We start from the raw sequence: 18,501 nt of genomic DNA, 5'->3' as shown, positions 1-18,501 counted from the left end.
CCAGGTGTAATGGCTAATGCCTGTAATTCTAGCACTTTGAGGGGCCAAGGCAGGCAGATATCTTGAGGTCAGGAGTTGGGAGACCAGCCTGGCCAATACGGTGAAACCCCATCTCTACTAAAAATACAAAAACTAGCCAGGTGTGGTGGTGCACACCTGTAATTCCAGCTATTTGGGAGGCTGAGGCACAAGAATCATGTGAACCCCAGAGGCGGAGGTAATAGTGAGCCTAGACTGTGCCACTGCACTCCAGCCTGGTGACAGAGCAAGACTCCATTTCAAAAAAAAAAGAGAGAGAAAATTTCAAAAAAAAAAAAACAAACAAACAAAACTCCCACAACATCCCATCATGTTGACACATATTAACTTCTATAAAGATTTTCATAGCTATCTTAATTTAAAATAACAAAATGTAATAAATTTGACAAATAATTAAAATGATCAAAATTTTTCCCATAGTCAAATTTCCTCTATTATTATAACATCATCTTAATTTGTTTCCTTACAAAAATGTTCCCTAAATATATCATTTTGTAGACATCTGGAAACTTACAAGACAGCAAACTATTCAACCTTTCTTAATTACAACATTATTATCATAGTTCCCTATGAAAACAGAAAAGGAATATAAGTCACTTCTGTTTTGCTTTATGTATCAAATAGGGAGTCCATCCCCCTAACCAACAATGATGAGAAAGCACTCTTTACTTCTACGTTTACTATTATACTCTCCCACACCTCACAGAAGTCAGTATTGCTATGTAATTAATGAAAGAATTTTTGCTGCTCTTTCTCTCCTAACACCACAACCTCTCTTAAAAAAGGTTTTCATGAAGTACATACTTAATATTTGCCTTATGTATGTAACAGCAACAACAGAAAGACTATTCAAGTAAGGCTTAGCTATAACACAGCAGTTACAAGGACTTCCAAAGTTAAATAACTTTAGACTACATTACTGATTTGTTGGATCAATCGGAATCTGAACATATGGAAACATCCATTGCTATTGGTTCATTCAGTATAAGCAGGAAAATTCAGGGAAATAACTGTTAAAAACACCCGTGGCTTACAAAGAAGGGAAGTTTTAGATTCTAACATAAGAGTTGTTTGGACCACACTGGGATCATTTAGATGATTGTTTCAGTCATTCAGACAATAAGGCAGAATGTACTATTTTTTTTTCTCATACTGAGATAATATGCCATGGAACTTCTTAACTAATTCAAAGTTTGAGTTAAAAAACCATCACAGCATTTAAAAACCAAAGCTGGCTGGGCAGATCACTTGAGGTCAGGAGTCTGAGACCAGCCTGGCCAACACTGCAAAACCCCATCTCTACTAAAAATACAAAAATTAGCTGGGCATGGTAGTGGGCACCTGTAATCCCAGCTACTCATGAGGCTGAGGCAGGAGAATTGCTTGAACCCAGGAGGCGGAGGTTGCAGTGAGCTGAGATCGTGCTACTGCACTCCAGCCTGGGCGAAAACAGCGAAACTAAAACAAAACAAAACACCAAAGCTATCATCATTATATTATGGGACAGTAGACAATATTCATATTTCATATTTAAATCATATACACCAACAGACCTCCCATGCATACATATGTACTCTCTTCTGCCTTTACTAGTATTTCACTGAGCATCTTATCTTTGAGAAGTACTGGTACTGAAGGAAAAGCTGGGTTTCATCTTTAATTTAGACCTCAAATTCTGGTTCCATATTAACTAGTTACATAATCTTAGGTAAGTTATTTTAGTTATTTGAGCATTAATTTCTTCATCTTTATTTTATTTCGAGACGGAGTCTTGCTCTTCTGTTGCCCAGGCTGGAGTGCAGTGGCGCAATCTTGGCTCACTGCAGCCTCTGTCCCCTGAGTTGAAGTGATTCTCCTGCCTCAGCCTCCTGGGTAGTTGGGATTACAGGCGTATACCACCACGCCCAGCTAATTTTTGTATTTTTAGTAGAGATGGGTTTCACCATATTGGCCAGGCTGATCTCGAACTCCTGACCTCAGGTGATCCACCTACCTCGGCCTCCCAAAGTGCTGGGATTACAGGCGTGAGCCACTGTGCTCAGCCTTCTTCATCTTTAAATAGGACTGTTATAAGGAGGGTGCCTAGGATATGTACAATGTATAAAGGTAGAATCTGAAAGCTTTGAGCACATTTGTTACTTAAAGGCAGATGTGTCCAACTCCGAGATGCTTAAAAAATGATAAGAACAATTCAGTATCTTGCCTTAGAAATTTTTATATTTTAAGTCTTTTTCACTTCCAAGGTGGTCTAGCTGAATTCTAGCTGATCTATATTCTTTGTAAGTATGTTAGACTATGGTCATTATTCTTTCTACCCAGAATGCTTTCTTATTGTCCTTCTTCTGACAGGAAGAATAGCAGCTCCTGTCTTCTGTGAAACTCCACCATATTTCTTGGTCCTAATAGGGCTGTCAATCTATGATGTCTCACTTTCCCTTCTGCCCCCCATACTATGAGACTGAACCATATAAAATGGCCTTTTCAGTTGCAAAAATATTACTATTAGAAATTTCAGCTGGACATGGCAGCTCACAACTGTAATCCTAGCACTCAAGGAGGCCAAGGTAGGCAGATTGCTTGAGCCAGGAGTTCAAGACCAGACTGGGCAAGATAGTGAGAACCCATCTTTACAAAAATAGAAAAAATTATCTGGGCATGGTGGCACACGTTTGCAGTCTCAGCTACTCGGGAAACTGAAGTGGGAGGATCACTTAAGCCCAGGAAATCAAGGATGCAGTGAGCTTTAATCATGCCACTGAACTCAAACCTAGGCAACAGAGGAAGACCCTGTCTCAAATAAAAAAAAAAAAAAAAAAAAAAAAAGGAAGGAAGGAATTTCATATGGCTCAATCTAATACTACCACAGGAGTAGTAGTCATAAGATATAGTCTAGGCCAAATGAAGCCCTCTCAAATTTCCCAGAGATAGAGTTATAGCCCATCCTCCTTGGTTCTCCAGCTACAAGGATGTCACCCTAGGACTGTCAAAAATAAAGGTGGTTCTAACTACCTTGACTTCCAGTTCTAGTTTCTGAAGCCTTGGCCCATCAATTCTAAGAGCTACTCCAATATTCCTCCCAGCTAATTATGTTACCTAATAAATTCACTATTTGCAAGCCATTATTTGTAAACCAACGACCATGATTAAGTCAGTAAACTATACGGATATGTTTCTAAATTGTTCTCAATTCATGAAAGATGAGCTATACCTTTATATTATAATCAAAGATAAAATACTTATATGAGTTTTATAAACATATAACCTGCTTAATTATTTTGGGAGGACAGCTGAGCTACTAGATCATCAGACTATAATGTCAAGCTTAGAGTGCTGGGTTTTAGTACCAACTTGGTAACTTTTATCTTCAGCAAACTTTTATATTTAAAAAAAAATGACTAAGGTGTTTAAATTGTGTGAAACCTGGATAGTGACAAGAAAGGTGGTTTAGCTTGTAAAAATCCTACCACAACCTGATAGACACTGTGAGAGGACATAAGAACAATTTTTCAAAGGGCATAACAAGTACAAAGTTAACCATTAACAATGCTCTACATTTATATTGTGCTTTTCATATTTATTACCTCAGCCCCTGTTCCCACACTAGATAGATATATTTTATATTGGAGGAAATAGCTCAAGAAACTAAATAGCTTGCTCAAGGTCACCAAACTAATCTAGATATCTGAGACTCAAACATAGGTCTTTTGACTCTCAACTTAAGTGCCCTTTATTCTATTCCATGCTGCATTCTAACAATAATCACATGAGGACCAAACAAATACATCCTTTCACAAAGCCACAGAGGGGGTTTAAACTACTGAGCGAGTTAATCAGTTTTTTTGTTTCAAAACGATCATTTTGGTTGCTGCGTGAGAACAGACTGGAACAGGATAAGAGTAAACCCAAGAACAGACAGGAGGCTACTACAGTAATCCATGTGAAAGGTGATGATGGCCTATGTTAGAGTTAAGATGTTCAAGTATCTCAATTTCTCCAGAACAAATATGTCTCCTATCTCAGTATAAATATTATCATAATGTCCCTTTCACTCCCAAGTTCCCTGGCTTGAATGATCAATTACAGGGTCACAATGGCCAAGGCAACAAGCAATGGCAATGTAACAGAGCATAGTAGTTATCACCAGAGTTCCTCATAGCTTTAATTTTTTCCTGTCTAAAATCTTGGCTTTTAATCCTTTTAGAGGCATGAATTTCTTTGAGAATCCAATGAGAGCTGTAGTAGAATAGTGCATGAACTCTGGTATTATGCTAACTAAATGTTTGCTTTTTTTTTTTTTTTTTCCCAAGACTCACTCTGTTGACCAGGCTGGAGTGCAGTGGTGCCATCTTACTGCAACCTCCACCTCCTGGGTTCAAGGTATTCTCCTGCCTCAGCCTCGGTTAGCTGAGGATGGGAGTAGCTGGGAGAACAGAGGCATATGCCATGTCTGACTAATTTTTTTTTTTTTTTTGTACATACGGAGTTTTGCCAGGTTGGTCAGGCTGGTCTCAAACTCGTGACCTTAAGGGATCTGCCTGCCTCAGCTTCCCAAAGTGCTGGGATTACAGGTGTTAGCCTCTGTGCCCAGCCATCTGTTTGCTATTTGCCAACTCTGTGACTGCTTTCCTCATGTGTAATTTACTCATGTGAACTGGCACTTACTTCAGGCTTGGGATGATTAAATAGTTCACAGCATGATCATATAGGGTGGTTTCAATAAGTTACTATCTTACAGTGATGTTCTTTACTGCACTGTTTATTTTTGCCACAAAATTAGAAATGATCTAAAGTCTAAGGATGAGGTTAAATAAGCTATATGTCCATACTATAGAATATCACTCAATAATTTAAAATTACATAGTAGGAGTATAAGCTAAAAATTTGAAAAATCTATAAGATGACTTAAGTGGAATAAGCAAAATGCAAAACAATATGTACTGACTAATTTATTTACAGACACACACACCAAAACATACTTTTAAAAATTAACACAAAAAACATACACACACATGTATATATAATGTACACAGAAAGTTGTGAAGTATACACATCAAACTGGTAACTGGGTTACTTCTGACAAGGAAGGTGAGATTAGAAAAGTGGGAATAGAGAAATTTTTGCTTTTCAGTATACATATTCCAGTATATTATTTGAATTTCACAAAAATGTGTATTAATTTATGCCTTTTAAGCTAAAATGTATTGCTTCTGAAACTTAACTTCTTAAAACAAGTTTCCTCCAGTTACAGTGTTTCAATGTTATAAGGAACATACCAAAGTAGAATACAAATAACTTAAATTTCTGTCATAATTACTAAAACAAGAAGAGACATTATCTTAAAGTCCAACAACCCCCTCATCATTTTATAAATAAATGAAAACTCTGAGAAATCAGGTGAGTTACCCATGGCCACACAACAAACTGGAGTCAGAGGCAAACTGGAGTCAGAGTTCCTTCCTCTGATGACTCTATATAATCCACTGCTCTTGTTCTTTCCATTTTGAAAACTTTGCTCTTACTTTTTTTTCCTCCCAATCTCTAAGATACCACCATTCTCATTCACAATAAACTAAGAATATAATAGTTTAGTAAATCAATATATCTATTTTCTGAGGGCTATTAACATTCCCTTTTCTTAATCCAAGTAGATTAGATCATGGTCCTTATATGCCCCCCACTTTTTTATAGAGTAGGAGTATAAGCTAAAATTAGTAATCCTCCCACTTTTTAAAAATTTTTGTGCCTTCTCAAAAGTTTCCAGCTTTGAAGGTTAAAATATGAAATACAAATGAATTCTCTAGCGTTCCAGAATTCGTTAAAGAAAAAAAGAAAACAATGAAGAGAAAACAGAGATCCACAAACCTCTTACTATCAGTCTAATCTATTTACTGGCATAAGTCAGTATCTTTTTAGAAGTACAAGGAGGCCGGGCGCGGTGGCTCACGCCTGTAATCCCAGCACTTAGGGAGGCTGAGGCGGGTGGATCACGAGGTCAAGAGATCGAGACCATCCTGGTCAACATGGTGAAACCCCGTCTCTACTAAAAATACAAAAAATTAGCTGGGCATGGTGGCGCGTGCCTGTAATCCCAGCTACTCAGGAGGCTGAGGCAGGAGGCGGAGGTTGCGATGAGCCGAGATCGCGCCATTGCACTCCAGCCTGGGCAACAAGAGCGAAACTCCATCTCAAAAAAAAAAAAAAAAAAAAAAAAAAAAGAAGTACAAGGAAATTTATATGTGACTAGTAAACTTTATATTTTAAAATTTAAAATGTTACAGTTTAGGCCAGGTACAATGGTTCATGCCTGTAATCCCAGCACTTTGGGAGGCTGAGGTGGGCGGATCACGAGGTCAGGAGTTCGAGACCAGCTTGGCCAACATAGTGAAGCCCCATCTCTACTGAAAATACAAAAGATAAGCCAGGTATGGTAGTGGGCACCTGTAATCCCAGCTACTCAGGAGCCTGAGGCAGGAGATTCGCTTGAACCTGGGAGTCGGAGGTTATGTTGAGCAGAGACTGCACCATTGCATTCCAGCCCAGGTGACAGTGTGAGACTCCATCTCAAGGGAAAAAAAAAAATTACTGTTTAAAGAATACAATGATAGCTATTCATTATGCTTTTATTACACTGAATCATAGTTAATTTCTTTTCTGAACTGTCGAGAAATATGTGTCACCTTTGCAGAGATAAGTGTATTTTATTTTATCATAAATATCCAAAAGTTGGCAATCTAGTATCATATCAGAATGAGACATGCTCACACATTCTAGTATCTTTGGGTTTTACTGATTTCATATCTTTCTAAAACAGAATACTTACTGTCTTGTTTTCTTACTGGGGGCATACAATCATAATGTAACCACTTCTTGGTGACTCAGTCTTCATTTAGAATATTAATTACTATGCTGCAAGCACTGTGGTGAAATGATGCCCTAGGGGCTTTTATTATATTTCTAATTAAATAACTGAACATCATGGCTCAGGCCTGTAATTCAGCACTTTGAGAGGTTGAAGCAAGAGGATTGCGTGAGCCAGGAGTTCAAGACCAGCCTGGGCAACGTAGGGTGACCCTATCTCTACAAAAAAAAAAAAAAAAAAAAAAAAAATTAGCTGGGGGTGGCAGCACACACCTATAGTCCCAGCTACTCAAGAGGCTGAGGCAGGAGCATTACTTGAGCCTAAGGGGTCATGGCTGCAGTAAGCCATGATTGTGCCACTGCATTCCAATCTGTGTGACAGAGGAAGACCCTGTCTTTAAAATAAATAATAATTTTTTAAAAGTTAGCCAGGTGTGATGGCACATGCTTGTAGTCAAGGGGCTGAGGCAGTAGGATTGTCTGAGACCAGTTCAAGGCTGCAGTGAGCTACAACTACATCACTACACTCCAGCGTGGGCAAAAGAATAAGGCCCTGTTGCCAAAAATAATAATTAGTATTACATTTTCAATTTTCCTTTTTGTAGAGATGAGCTCTCACTATGTTGCCCAAGCTGGTCTCGAATACCTAGCCTCAAGCAATCCTCCCTGCTCAGCCTCCCAAAGTGCTGGGATTATAGGCATGAGCCACGGCACCAGACCACATTTTTGGTGTTCTAATCCTTTTACTTTTCTCCTTACCTCTTTGCAGTTAGGATTAACTATGCCTAGCTACAGCAATGCTCCCTTTCCAATCTAATTTCCTACATTATGAGATATTAAATAACAAAGCGTTCTGAACTCTTGATGTGAAAATTCTCTAAAATGAAGACCTCTTCTATTTTAAAAATGTATTACAGGGTGAGTATCCCTTATCTGAATTGCTTAGGACCAAAAGTGTTTCAGTTCTCAAATTTTTAAGATTCTGGAATATCTGCATATACATAATAAGATATCTTGGGGAGTGGATCCAAGTCTAACAACAAAATTCATTTATGTTTCACGTGTATCTTATATACCTGTCCTGAAGGTAATTTTATACAATATTTAAAAAATGATTTTGTGCATGAAATAAAGTGTACACTGAACTATCAGAAATCAAAAGCGTCACTATCTTAGACACCCACATGGACAACTGATTGTTGTTTGGCATAACCATCATTCCGAACTCTGAACTCATATGCTACCAATAAGTAATCACTTTTTAAATACTTAAGTACTTAACAGGAAAATGCAAGACCAACTTCTCCTCTTCCTCTTCCTCCTCAACCTACTCAACTCATGTTGAGTAGTTGAGATGATGAGGAGGAAGACTTTATGATGATCCACTTCCATTTAATGAATAAATGAATTTTCCTATGATTTTAATAATATTTTCTTTTCTCTAGATTATAAGAATACAGCATATAACATATATAACACATAAAATATGTGTTAATCAACTTGTTACCAGTAAGGCTTCCGGTCAACATTAGGCCATCAGTAGTCAGGTTTTTGGGGAACCAAAAGTATATGTGGATTTTCGACTGAGTGGGAGAGGGAGTTGGCACTCCAAACTCCCATGTTATTCAAGCGTGAACCATGTATTAAAGCCTGTATCAGCCAGGCGCAGTGGCTCATGCCTGTTAATCCCAGCACTTTGGGAGGCCAGGTGGGCGGATCACGAGGTCAAGAGATTGAGATCATCCTGGCCAACATGGTGAAACCCTGTCTCTCCAAAAAAAAAAAAAAAAAAAAATACAAAAATTAGCTAAGCGTGGTGGCGCTTGCCTGTAGCCCCAGCTACTCGAGAGGCTAAGGCAGGAGAATTGCTTGAACCAGGAAGCCAGCGGTTGCAGTGAGCCGAGATCATGCCACTGCACTCCAGCATGGTGACAGAATGAGACTCCGTCTCAAAAAAAAACAAAAAAAAAGCCCGTATCTTCACCACACACAAAAATAAAATCCAAGAAGATTAAGAATTAAAGGCAAAATTATAAAATCTTTAGAAAATAACTATGCCTTCATATCCTACAAACGGCAAAGTCCTTAAAAAGATACAAAAAGAGGCCGGGCGCGGTGGCTCAAGCCTGTAATCCTAGCACTTTGGGAGGCCGAGGCGGGTGGATCACGAGGTCAAGAGATCGAGACCATCCTGGTCAACATGGTGAAACCCCGTCTCTACTAAAAATACAAAAATTAGCTGGGCATGGTGGCGCGTGCCTGTAATCCCAGCTACTTAGGAGGCTGAGGCAGGAGAATTGCCTGAATCCGGGAGACGGAGGTTGCGGTGAGCCGAGATCGCGCCATTGCACTCCAGCCTAGGTAACGAGCGAAACTCCATCTCAAAAAAAAAAAAAAAAAAAAAAAAAAAGATACAAAAAGAACCATAAAATACTGACACTTAACTGCAATAGAATTCAGATGTTTGCTCTCCAAAAGACATAATAGAGAAAGCAATCCATAAATATGGAAAAGATAGCTGTAACACATAAATGATAAAAATTAGTATCCAGACTGAGCATGGTAGCTCATGCCTGTAATCCCAGCACTTCAGCAGGCCAAGGCAGGAGGACTGCTTGAGTTCAGGAGTTTGAAATAAGCCTGGGCAACATGGCACCCCTGTCTCTACAAAAAATACAAAAACTAGCCAGCATGGTGGCACACACCTGTAGTCCCAGCTACTCAGGAGGCTGAGGTGGGAGGATGACCTGAGACCAGGGAAGTCGAGACTACAAACAATTCTATAGTTAGTCAAGGCTTTTGTCAGTCTTTCGAAACACCTCACAGAAAAGGAAACATAAATTGCCAACAAACATAAAATGAGGCTCAAGCACCTCATTAATAATCTTGGAAAGGAAAATTAAAATCATCTGAAATACTATTTTATGCATATCAGACTGACCAAAAATTTCAAGCATGATAACATCACGTGTTCCCAAAGATATGGAGGGATACAAACTCTCAAACATTACTGGTAGAAAGTAACCTGTTTCAATGACTTTAGCAGGGGAAAAAACCTTGGCAGTATCTAGTAAAACTGAAGACACACAGTTTCTCTGTTGTAGAGAAACTTCTGCAGACATACATACGCCAAAAGACATGTCCAAGAATATTTACAGCAGCACAGTTCATCATAAAAACAAACTGGAAACAACCTAAATATCCATCAATTGTAAAATGGTAAATAAACTGATATTAACAATCAACAGAATACCAGGATAGTAAAAATAAACTATGGCGATATGCAACATCATTTTGAATCTTGGAATATGATGAATGTAAAGAGCAAGTCAGGTGAAATTTATATAAAGTTCAAAAAACATATAAAAAGTAAATAATACAATGTTTAAAATAAAACTACTGAAAAACCAAGGGAAGGATATACACAAAACTTATGACAATAGTTACTTCTGATGGTTGTATGACAGAAGATAGGATATCAGGACACTCACACATAATGGAACATTTATGTGATTAAAACACGTATGATACTTTTTAGGGAGGGGGAGGGAAGTTCAGTGATTTTTCTGTTCTGTAAAAGTGGATGGGTGATATGATAACTGGTCTACATTACAGACTTACTTTATTCTTTGGAGAATAATGAATCCATTTTGTGAATTAAATTCCAAAACAAAAATGAAGTTGTATTTCCAAAGAACCCTGGGGTTTTATGGCATAAAAACAACTAGACTAGATGGTGTTGATGACAGTTTTGAGGCCTAATGGTATGACCCTAAGATTAGTCATCTACAAACCTATGGAAAAAAACAGTCCTTCATTTCAAAAAGTTATATGATATGTGATAAAATATTATCCCAAGAACAAATGAGTTGTTAAAAAATTTGAAATAGTCTCTGATCTCCCCTTCCTAAAGCACTTATGCCGAGACACTGCGCAGCCCTTATTGGTTAGAATGGTAATGGCAGAAGATTAGGTTAGATTAGAGAAGCTTATGTGAGTGAAGACTATGAGAGACCAATAACAATACCACATAATGTGTATATTTATATATATATTTTTGAGACAGAGTCTGGCTCTGCCACCCAGGCTGAAGTACAGTGGCATGATCTCAGCTCACTATAACTTCTGCCTCCCAGGCTCAAGCAATTCTCATGCCTCAGCCTCTCGAGTAGCTGGGATTACAGGTGGGCATGCTCTGCAATTTTTTTTTTTTTTTGGAGACAGAGTTTTGCTCGTCACCCTGGCTGGAGTGCAATGGCACAATCTTGGCTCACTCCAACCTCTGCCTCCAGGGTTCAAGCAATTCTCCTGCCTCAGCCTCCTGAGTAACTGAAATTACAGGTGCCCACCATGTAATTTCACCATGTTAGGCAGGCTGGTCTCAAACCCCTGACCTCAGGTGATCCACCCGCCTTGGCCTCCCAAAGTGCTGGGATTATAGGCATGATCCACAGCACCCGGCCTAGACAATTCTGTTTTTTTGTTTTTTTAAATTATACTTTAAAAGTTCTGGGGTACATGTGCAGAACGTGTAGGTTTGTTACATAGGTATACACATGCCATGGTGGTTTGCTGAATCCATCACCCGGTCATCTACATTAGGTTTTTCTCCTAATGCTATCCCTCTCCTAGTCCCCCATCCCTCAACAGGCCCTGGTATGTGATGTTCCCATCCCTAGTCCATGTGTTCTTATTGTTCAACACCCACTTGAGTGAGAACATGTGCTATTTGGTTTTCTGTTCTTGTGTTAGTTTGCTGAGAATGATGGTTTCCAGCTTCATCCATGTCCCTGCAAAGAACATGAATTCATCCTTTTTATGGCTGTATAGTATTCAATGGTGTATTATGTGCCACATTTTCTTTCTCTAGTCTATCACCGATGGGCATTTGGGTTGGTTCCAAGTCTTTACTATTGTGAACACTGCCTCAATACACATTATGAATGCATGTGTCTTTATAATAGAATGATTTATAGTCCTTTGGGTATATACCCAGTAATTGGATTGCTGGGTCAAATGGTATGTCTAGTTCTAGATACTTGAGGAATTGCCACACTGTTTTCCACAATGGTGAACCAATTTACACTCCCACCAACAGTGTAAAAGGGTGTTTCTTCTCCACATCCTTTCCAACAACTGTTGTCTTCTGGTTTTTTAATGATCACCATTCTAACTGGCATGAGATGGTATCTCAATGTAGTTTTGATTTGCATTTCTGTAATGACCAGTGATCATGAACTTTTTTCATGTTTGTTGGCTGCATAAATGTCTTCTTTTGAGAAGTGTCTGTTAATATCCTTCACCTACCTTTTGATAGGTTTTTTTCCTTGTAAATTTAAGTTCTTCGTAAATTCTGGATATTAGTCCTTTGTCAGATGAGTAGATTGCAAAAATTTTCTCCCATTCTGTTGGTTACCTGTTGATAATTCTGTTTTTGATGAAGTTTTACTCAGACATCACAAAAGCAAAAGTTAAGCTTAATTATGTAATTTTTGATGTAGTATTAAGAGAGGAACTTTCAAATTATTTTCCATTAAAAGGTGCTGTTTTATATACATGACCATCATTTTTCAGGGGAGAACAAGTTGAGCAAAACCTACTGTGTCCTCTCAACTGGAATATATTTGTTTATAAAGTCAGTAGTTTTTTTTTTTTTTTTTTAAATTTTGAGACAGTCTCACTCTGTTGCCAGACTGGAGTGCAGTGGAGTGATCTTGGCTCACTGCCACCTTCCCTCCCGGATTCAAGCAATTCTCTGCCTCAGCCTCCTGAGTAGCTGGGATTACAGATGCCCGTCACCATGCCCAGCTAATTTTTTTGTATTTTTGTAGAGACGGGGTTTCACCATCTTGGCCAGGCTGGTCTTGAACTCCTGACCTCATGATCTACCGGCCTTGGCCTCCCGAAGTGCTGGGATTACAGGCATGAGCCACTGCGCCCAGCCCAACATAAGTAGTTTTAAGTGCTTTATACAAGAGTGTAAGCAAATGTTTACAACATTACCAACACATATATTTAAAGGGAAATGGAGGCTAATGGGGGAAGCAAGGGATCTAGATTCATTCCTAAGTCCTCAGACTTCTGTCACAAGTTTGTGAGACAAGTTTGAACTCACAGGAACAGAGAGATACGTTACCTGGTCAGAAATTCTTAAGTGTAGAGGAACGACACACTGAAGCAAGACAAGGCAAGCTGTCTTCCATTCTCACCACCTATGTTGTAAGCAATATAAACCAGTTCTGTCTACATTTCCTATCACCTTCCCAGATAGTTCCAAAGGAAATCCCAGCTCTCTAAATCTCACAGCATACTTTACATTCTGAAGAAATCTTCCCAGTCCAGACGGCCTACCACACAAACTACTACTACGTTGGCACAAATAAAACTTAAGATAGTTCTCCTGCCCTTTTGCTCTCTGAATTAAAGAAAGTGTTCTATATCATAAAAAGAGACAAACTGAAGGAGAGGGAGCACAGAGCACACAGGCAAAATTGGGCAGGATACAGACAAAAAACCTAGGCTGCTTGGAGGAGTGGCTAAAACCCAGGCGGCAGAAAAGCATGAATTAATGCACTACAAGAATATTCACTACAATAATTTGGTTGTTCTTGGGAACTACTTTTCTGATCTTCTTCAAACTGGTTAGCAGTGAGGCACTATTGCTTCAAAAACAAAACCCAGTTTTTGCCTTTTGAAACTGAAGCACAAAACCTATTAGTTTCCATCGAAGAGCTTAAAGTCCCTGAAGTATTTTTTCTAGTAGGAAATAAAATAAACAATGTGTATACAAAGCAGCAAGTCATATTTCCTTTTTACTTTTATTTAAAATAAAATGAAATCCACATGAACTGTAACTAAACTAAAGGAATTATCACTTTTCACTGATTTTTAAAACCAAAATATTAAGATCATGGGTGATTTATTACAAACATTTTGCTAAGTTAATGAATATAATTAACAATGACAGTCATTTTTCTTAATTTTCCAAGTTGTTTGAGAATATTAACTGCAGTGCTAATATTAAGTAACCTACAATAACACACAATTTAGAGCTGGTCAGATAGTCCAGTTTTATACCACCAACGCTTACAAATAATGTCAACTTTTAAGGAAATTCGTATTATAAATATCTTTAGTAAAACCAGATGATAATGAATGGAACATGTATTTATTCTCCCATAACTATTTCTAAAGTTAACTGAAGAATAAATTTGTGAGGATAAGTGTCAAAACAGAGCTATCTTCAGTGGTTTATCTCTTTGTTGCTTTTAAGCTTTACATTTGCACTTACTAAATTTAAACCAATTCAAAGTAAAATATAAACAACATGACTGCTATAAATATACATGCACTAAAAACTATTGTGAAAGGATGAAACCTAAACCAAACTGAACATGAAGAGCTGTGAGCATGAAGAGACTGAGATAAGGATCAACAGCAAAAGCTGGTAAGACATCGGAATGAGGGAAAATGATTCAGATTAATACTTACAAAAGGCCTTTACAGAAAAGTAGAAGCCATCAAAAGAGTGTTTCTACATTAAGACTCAGGAAAGAACTTCTCTTTTGATTAATACCTGGTACAGATTTATCAAAGTATAGGAGTTACCTGAAAGATTAACAGGAATGAGGTGGGTTGGGGAGTATGTACTATGTTTGAAACATTACAGGCTAGGAAGGAATTCAAATTCCTGCTATTGACTGGTTAGAGGCTTGAAAGCAGATTGTATGTTATTATACTTCTCTTCAATCACCAGACAAATGTAAGGCTGTAGTTTTATAATTTAGCTGTCAACATATATGTACTCTTCTTTACAATAAATAGACCCAAATTAAATGACTGCTTAGAGGCTCCTAATGTTAGAAGGTCTGTCAAGAAGTTCTGCAACAAAGTGCTTTCTAATTAGTATACAACAAAAAAGGTCCTCTTGTACATCAAAGTATATTAGGCTTTTTTCCCACTCCCCTCTTATGTGTATAATGCATTACTAATTTGTGTATTATGTACCTTGGGCATTTCTTTCTTCTCAAATCAAAACCTAATTTCAGGTAAAAAGTTTGTGGGACCCAGTCTCAGCTGTTTCTATGATTAAGAATCATCTTCCCTCTTTTCTATTACAGTCAAATCTCCTTTCCAAAAGGCCTACTTATTGAAGTATTTGAATACTACTATATATAAAAAATGTTCAAGGTGCTTAAAATTAAAAAAATTACTGCCAGAAATTTATCTACCAGAAATGAGAAATAAAGGGATAATTTTAATAGATGATGCTCAAGACAAAATTGATGGAATATGGTCATTGATTAAATGAGGGGATAAAAAATAGAGGAAGATCCCCATGTTTCTATTTGGATGATTGAATAAACGTTCAAACATTCCTGATAGAGAACAAAGTTTTAAAAAAAAAACAACAGGGTGGGGAATGAAGGAGTAGAATGATGTGCCGTTTTGGATCTGCCAAGTTTGAGGTAATTATAACAAAAGTATACCTAGGTCTTGGGCTTAAGATAGAGGCCTGAACTAGACATTACATTTGGGAACTTTATTAGGACACATTTGGTAACTGGAGTCATGAGAAATGATGATGTGGAATGAGAAAGGAATAGGACCAAAGTTATCCAGCAGAGAAGACACAATAAAAACTATCAGAAAGCTAGTCACATGTTCAGGAAAGGAGACATAACGTTACAGACTGCAAAGATACCAAAAGACAATGACTAAAAATGGTCCATCTGATTTGACCAGTATTAGGAAATCTTTACCAGAGAAGTTTCAATGGAGTCACGGGAACAGAAGCATGACTGCAATGCATTGAGGTGAGGCTGGGAGGTAAAGCAGTCCAAATTGTTTCCTAACCCTAGCAAGCATTGTCGGGGAGAGAAAAACATAAATAAAGTATAATACAATAGTTGTCCTGACAGATATATACAGAAACTTGTGGAACTCAAAGAAAGTCGGTTAATTTTTACCAGGAGAGAAAAAAATGAAAGCCTGGTCTGTGGAGCAAGTTTTTTCCTATTAAAAGAAAAATAGGGATGGGAATTTTTTTAAAGCAATGCCATTTTAAGAGCTCACTATGTAGGCCCATAAAATATTAAGCAAAGCTGTAACTTCCAAATTATAAGACTACAGTTGTATTCCAAATGATGTAAGTATTGAACACGAAATTTTAAATGACAAGCTCTAAGAACATGATGTTTTAGCCTATTTCAAATAAAAAAGAAGGGCTGGGCACAGTGGCTCATGCCTGTAATCCCAGTACTGTGGGAGGCCGAGGCAGGTAGATCACAAGGTCAAGAGATTGAGACCAGCCTGGCCAACATGGTGAAACCTCATCTCCACTAAAAATACAAAAATTAGCTGGGCATGGTAGCGGGTGCCTGTAATCCCAGCTACTTAGGAGGCTGAGGCAGGAGAATTGCTTAAATCCAGGATGCAGAGGTTGCATTTAGCTCAGATCGCACCACTGCACTCCAGCCTGGGCAAGAGAGTGAGACTCTGTCTCAAGAAAAACAAAAACAAAACAAAACAAACAGAAGGCAGAGAAAGACCCAGAGGAAATATATCTATCGACCACAAGCTATATCAGCAAAACTCATCAATTTTATTCCTAAAACTATGTCACTCCTTGGGCAATGTAGGGGTTAGGAGTACTGACCACCCACATAGTATAACTTTTTTTTTTTTTTCCCAGACGGAGTCAAGAGGCTGTCGCCCAGGCTGGAGTGCAGTGGCATGATCTTGGCTTACTGCAACCTCAGCCTCCCAGGCTCAAACAATTCTCATGCCTCAGCCTTCCAAGTAGCTGGGTTTATAGGCAAATGCCACTGTGTCCAGCTAATTTTTTGTATTTTTTTAGAGACAGGGTTTCACCATGTTGGCCAGGCTGGTTTTGAACTCCTGACCTCAAGGAATCCACCCGCCTCGGCCTCCAAAGTGTTGGGATTACAGGGGTGAGCCACCGTGCCTGGCCTCTGTTTAACTTTTGACTCCCCATAAACTTAACTCTTAATAGCCTATGTTTGACCAGAAGCCTTAATGATAACAGATGATTAACATATATTTTATATGTTATATATATTACATACTATAGTTTTATAATGAAATGTTAAAAAAGAAAAAATATCATAAGAGAAAATATATTCATTATTCATTAAATGGAAATGGATGATCATAAAACTCTTCAGTCTTGCTGTTTTCACACTGCATAGACAGAGGAGGAGGAAGAGGAGGGGTTGGTCTTGCTGCCTTAGGGGTGGCAGCGGGAGAAGACAATCCTTGTATAAGTGGACCCACAGAGTTCAAACCTGTGTTGCTCAAGGGTCAACTGTATCTGAAGGGCATATATATTGTAATATGTCACACAAAATTGAGTTGTTGGACAAGGAGCAAATTTAAAGTTTTTCTTTGTGGAAGAGGAGCTTTTTGTTTGTTTTTAAGCTGTAACAGGCTCTTATTAATTTTGAAAGCAGGTAGGATAAAATTCTTTAAAAAATAAGAATGGAGGCTGGGCACAGTGATTCACACCAGTAATCTCAGCACTTTGAGAGGCTGAGGAGGGAAAACTGCTTGAGCCCAGGAGTCGATACCAGACTGAGCAAAATTGTGAGGCATCATCTTTACAAAATTACACATTAAAAAATCAGCCAGGTGTGTGCCAGTAGTTCCAGTTACTTGGGGCAGGCTGTGGGGTCTGAGGTGGAAGGAATGCTTGAATCTGGGAGGTAAAGGCTGCAGTGAGCTATGACTGTGCCACTGCACTTCAGCTGGGCAACAGAGAGAGATCTTCCCTCAAGGGGAAAGAAAAGAAAAAGAATGAACATCATTTCATATGTACATAAAACAAAATGGGAAAAAGTCTGGATTAAACAAGTTCAGTATAAGGCTCAACAAAATCTTGCTTTCCTTTTCAGGAGATTCCCTTTGTTGAACTTGATGGAAATTTTGTGGGATACTGCTAGTAGAATTAAAATATATATATATATTTTTCTAGAAGGAAGCAGTTCTTTTATTCTTTTTTATATCCCTATTTAATATTTTTAAGTTTACTTTTTAAATGACAAGTAAAAGTTGTATGTATTGATGGTGCAGACTTTGATACATGTAAATACTGTGGAATGGCTAAGACAGACTACTTAACATATGCATTACCTAACATAACATTTTTCTATGAAGAGAAAGAACACTTAAAATCTACTCTTTTAGTAATTTTCAAGTATGTAAGTTATTTTTTATTAACTGTAAAAACCATGATCTATCAAAGATCTCTTCAACTTATTCCTCCCATCTAACTGAAATTTTGTGTCTTTTGGCCAACATCTCCCCAATCCTTGTCCCTCCAGTATTATGGCTAAGAATTATGTCCCTTTAGTATTATGGCTAAGAATTATGTGAGTATGTGTATTTTTATCTCAGAATTTAAGTGTATCTGGAAGATCTAATAGATTCAATCTACTTTAAATAACTACCATACCAAGAAAAGACTGGTAAGAACTACTTTTCTAATCTACTTACAAATGTGCCTAGGGCATGAACAATGGGAGATCCAACACATTATTTTACCATAAAGGTATGATTAACACATTTTTGTACAATTAGAGCTCA

The 18,501-nt window shown here is 38.0% G+C and overlaps 1 protein-coding gene across 5 annotated transcripts in view; it reads right to left on the bottom strand.

The window, feature by feature from the left end:
* Positions 1–18,501, bottom strand: part of EML4 (EMAP like 4) — a 157,382-nt gene that overhangs the window by 82,879 nt on the left and 56,002 nt on the right. The window lies entirely within an intron of this gene.

Source organism: Aotus nancymaae, unplaced genomic scaffold, assembly GCF_030222135.1.
Source record: "Aotus nancymaae isolate 86718 unplaced genomic scaffold, 86718_ANA_hifiasm-v0.15.2.pri h1tg000057l, whole genome shotgun sequence".
Taxonomy (NCBI): Eukaryota; Metazoa; Chordata; class Mammalia; order Primates; family Aotidae; genus Aotus; species Aotus nancymaae.
The sequence above is the reverse complement of the archived record's forward strand: the minus strand, read 5'-3'. Positions and strand labels throughout refer to the sequence as shown.